This window comes from Chionomys nivalis, chromosome 24 (assembly GCF_950005125.1).
Source record: "Chionomys nivalis chromosome 24, mChiNiv1.1, whole genome shotgun sequence".
NCBI lineage: Eukaryota > Metazoa > Chordata > Mammalia > Rodentia > Cricetidae > Chionomys > Chionomys nivalis.
The window spans coordinates 29234477-29239223 of NC_080109.1; positions in this window are offsets into that span (position 1 = coordinate 29234477).

Here is a 4747-nt window from a genome sequence, read left to right on the forward strand (position 1 = left end):
TTCACTCTTTTACAGATGCACTAATCTTAGAGGATCAGAGAATTGTAAAACGATAAAACTAATTCATGGTAGTGATAAAACAAAAAGGTTAACATACTTAAGAAAAAGACACAGGAACAGTTTAGTAATGTGAACTCACACAGGAAATTATCCACTGGATGCTAAAGTCTGCAGCTAACTAAAGTAAACAAAAATGGCATGTCATAGCAATTAAACATCTTAACACTTATTGTCTCTAACATAATGGAGGCAAAGACGCTCTGAACACCTGTGTTAGATCACTCTTCTAAATCAACAAAACAATGTCAAGATGCCTATATCTTTAGGAAGATGATAAGAATAATGCTGGAAAGTAAAATATGCAAAAGTCTTCATTTGAGAGAGATAAGGTAATTCATGGAGCAGAGACCCAATTCTATGATCCAATTCAGTAATACTTATTCCTGTTCCCTATGGGCTGAAAATCCAAAATAATCTCTCTTTCAAACCTAGATTACAGAAAAAGATTCCCAAAATTATTTCTTATGGTACAGTTTGAGAAATACGTATTTTTTCTCATAATTTGGTATCCCTGTCTTAAAAGCTCACATTTCTTGACTTTGTCTGCTTGGAGTTATGGGTGAGTTGTGTTTTTACTAAACTGGCTTGAGTTCCACATAAATTGGTTTCTACAATGCAGGTTGCAGAATAGATAGCATCTAGGGCATGATGCTGGCAGAGGACAAAATGGAGAAATTTAAATCAGTGGCAATTAAAATGTTGCCATTCATTCAGTGATGGTGGCCCACACCTTTAATCCCAGCACTCAGGAGGCAGCAGCAGGCACATCTCAGTGAATTTGAGGCCAACCTAGTCTACAGAATGAGTTCCAGGACAGCAAGGGCTACACAGAGAAACCCTGTCTGAAAAAAGAAAAGCAAAACAAAAATAAATAAAATACACTCTTTCCATTCATGAGATCATGCTAAAACTACATGCACATATATCTCTTGAAACAAAACTTATTTGATTATAGCCAAAGACAGCAAAAGTGGTCTTCTGGATATCTTTTCTCTAAAGTTCTATCTCTTCCTTTCCCAATATAAACCATCTCATTAGTCGCATCTTTGATCATCCTCAGCTGTGTGCATTCTTCACCCACTGTGATTGATTATGCAGTAACTAGGCATTTCTGGAGGCTGTGTCTTTAATCCATCTCCTGTTCTCTATTATCTCTCAATTTAATTGTTTTCACCCAAATTCTACCTTCAATATCATTTGCCATATCAATAATTCTCATTCCTTTATAAGTGGATTCTTCTCTAAGTTATACTTTAAATTATTTTTGAAATTAAGTTAAAAAATGTAATGATCCATTGTGAGGAAATTTTTTTTGATGTGAGTTTTGTTATTTTCATGACTTTGTGGACAGTCTGTAAGTCAGACCACAATTACATCCATGACTTTATAATGTGGACTCTGCTATGTGATGTAGCCATGCACTAAATATAACAATTCTTGCCTCCAGTCTTGAGCATTTTCAGGTTATGCCTGCTCTTTAAAGCATCCCCCCTCCTTTTTTTGTATTTGGTATGGCTTCCCCTTACTAGGGGCTGATACAATATCACTTATAGGAATTTTTCAATGCTGTTCTCCTTTAGAAACATAGAATGTTTAGTCAGTGATCTTTGTATTTTCTTAGATATGGATATAATTTGATTCTGGAATTAAACGGTGTCATAAGTGCTTGTCAATGTACGAAAAATCCAAACACAATGACTCTGAGAGGGATCCTTCTATATTTAGCTCTCAAACTTTGTTTTTCTGTATACATTCACCACACACATTGTTTAGTTATTGTTTATATTAGCCATTTGGCCATTTTTATAAGTTGGACTCAGTCATAGTTTGAGATGAATAGTTCTTCAACAAACAATTAAAATTCAATTTAGCTTAGCTCGACCTGCTGTCTCACCTGGAAAATAATTGGTTCACTCTCAAACTTTCAGATCAGTTTACATAAATTAAAGCCCAAATAAAATGTTCCTTTATATCATTACTATTGAGATACATCTGTCAATGATAATGAGGAAGTTTAATTAACCAATTTTTATATGTAATAACTTAGGCTGTTAATTATGTTTAAACATGTGACCATTCTCCCTAAAGTGCAATGTTAGAAAAATTAAATATGATATTGCTAAAAATGATAAGTTTAAACTATTAAGCATCAATTAATCTCATGATTATTAACTTTTTAATGACCAATTTTAAAATCATTTGTTGCAAGAATGTTATGGAATCTAATTTCTCCCTGTTATTTCATTTCATAGTGTTTCTTACGGAATAGCAGCTGCTGTGCTTACCGAGTATTCTCGCCTGCCCTCTCTGGAAATAGCAAGCAGCGTTGGTTAATTGTCTGTTGAGGATGGGCAGTGTCTGTTCATGTAGATGCTTGAGCTGGTCAAGGAATTCTCCTTCCCCAAAGAAAGTTGCTGGCTTGACACAAAATGTGTTGAACCCTTGACAAAGGCTTCTTGACTAAAATACCCAGTATACTAGGCTCCATCAGGTTCCATCTGGTCTTCCTGTGAGACTTTGACCAGGCAGGCACACATGAGTTACTGCTCTGAAGTGTTGCTATTGGCTGTTGCAAGTGATGAAAGTTTCTCTGGGTTTCTGGAGGTTGAGTCCCATTGCTATATCGATGCCTTCCTGAGTACTAACCTTCAACACCATGTCCATGCTTTCTGTCTTCTAAGGTTATAAATTTTCCCTGACAAATTTCTTTCTAATTAATTGTTTTCCATATTCAAAGATGGCCATTGTCTCAATGCTCAGGATTTCTTTTATAATTGAACAAATGAAAAGAAACACACAGAATGTAATTCAAACATTTTGACAATAGCTAAATATTCAGAGTCTATTTATTTTAATTGAAGCTTTTATTTTTTTTTAAACTGCCTTTCCTCATTTTACATACCATTCCCAGTTTCCACTCCCTCCCTTCCTCTTTTCCTCCACCTTTTCTCCCCACACCACTCCACAGAGAGGGTAAGGCTTCCCATGGGATGTCAACAAAGTCTAGCACATTGCTTTGAGGAAGGACCAAGGCCTTCCCTACTATACCTAGGCTAAGCAAGGTATCCCTTCAAAGAGAATGGGTTCCAAAAAACCATCACAAGAAATAAGGATAAAACTTGGTCTCATTGCCAGTGGCCCAACTGTCTGTCCCAGCCATACAACTGTCACCCACATTCAGAGCTTCTAGTTTTGTCCTATGCTGCTTCTTTCCCTGTCAGGCTGGAGTAGGTGAGCACCCATTAGCTCAGGTAGACTGTTTCAGTGGGTGTCCCCATCATGGTCTTGACCTCTTTGCTTAGATTCTCACTCTTCCCACACTTCAACTGGACTTTGGGTGCTCAGTCCAGTGCTCCACTGTGGATCTCTGCCTCTACTTTCCTTAGTTGCTGGATGAAGGTTAAGAAAGAAAAAAAATAGTCATCAATCTGACTACAGGGCAAGACCAGTTCAGGCACAATCTACACCCACCATTGCTTAGGGTTTTAGCTGGGGTCATCCTTGAACAAATGAATAGATAAAAACATACAGAATGTAATCCAAAAGTCTTGACAATAGCTAAATATTCACAGAGCCTATTTATTTATTTATTTGTTTATTTATTTATTTTGTGTTTATTTATTTATTTATTCTCTGTTTCTTTGGCTGTCTAGAACTCACTTGATAGACCAGGCTGGTCTCGAGCTAACAGACATCTGCCTGCCTCTGTTTCCTGAGTACTGGGTTTAAGGGTGTGGACCACCATTCCTGGCTTCACAGAGTCTTTTAAAATCAGGTTTATAATTTTGTAATTAGTCAGGGTTTTCTATGATACCATAACTTATAGAATTGATCTATTTCTCTCTATATATATGTATATATATGAATAAATATATATAATATATTCTAATTTCATATGTATTCTCATAACTCCCCTAAATATTCTAATAAAATGTACTTTAATATATATACAGATTTATATATGTGATTTATTAAAATAGCATACAGGCTACCATCCAACTGATCTAATAACGGCTGGCTATTAATGGAAAACCCAGGAATTCAGAAATTCCTCAGTCTATGAAGTAGATATCTCACCTGGCCTTCAGTTTTGCAGTGAAAAAAAGGGACAAGATGAGAATATTGAGGTAAACAGCTTCCTGCCTCCATGTCCTTTTATAAGCTTCCAACAGAAGGTGTGGCCCAGGTTAAAGATGCATCTTCTTGCCTCAAGATCCAAATGAAAGGTGTGTTTCTTCCTATCTCAAATGTCTCCTCCATTTCTGGATTGTAATTCACTCCAGATATAGTCAGTTGGCAACCAAGAATTGCCATTATGTGTCCAAAGTGTCTTTTAATTTTTTTCAAGATTTGATTCTTCCGAATTTGAACTTGCAATTCAGTATCTTCTTAGAATATCCATTCAATGAAATTACTTATATTTTTACTCTGCTTTTTTACCTTTATGAGCAGTCACAATTATTACCTCTAATGTAGTGTAAATGCAGACTTTAGTATTACAACTAAATCTCTTTATAATTTACTAATTCTTGCTGTTTAGATTAAGTTAGTAAAGCTTTGCTAACATGCTATTATTAACTTAAGTCTTCTTGTTATTTATATTAAAATGCTAAATGCACATAGTGGCAAAAAGTTTATAGTTCCAGCAACATGGGGAACTGAGACATGGTAGTTATGAGCTTGAGGC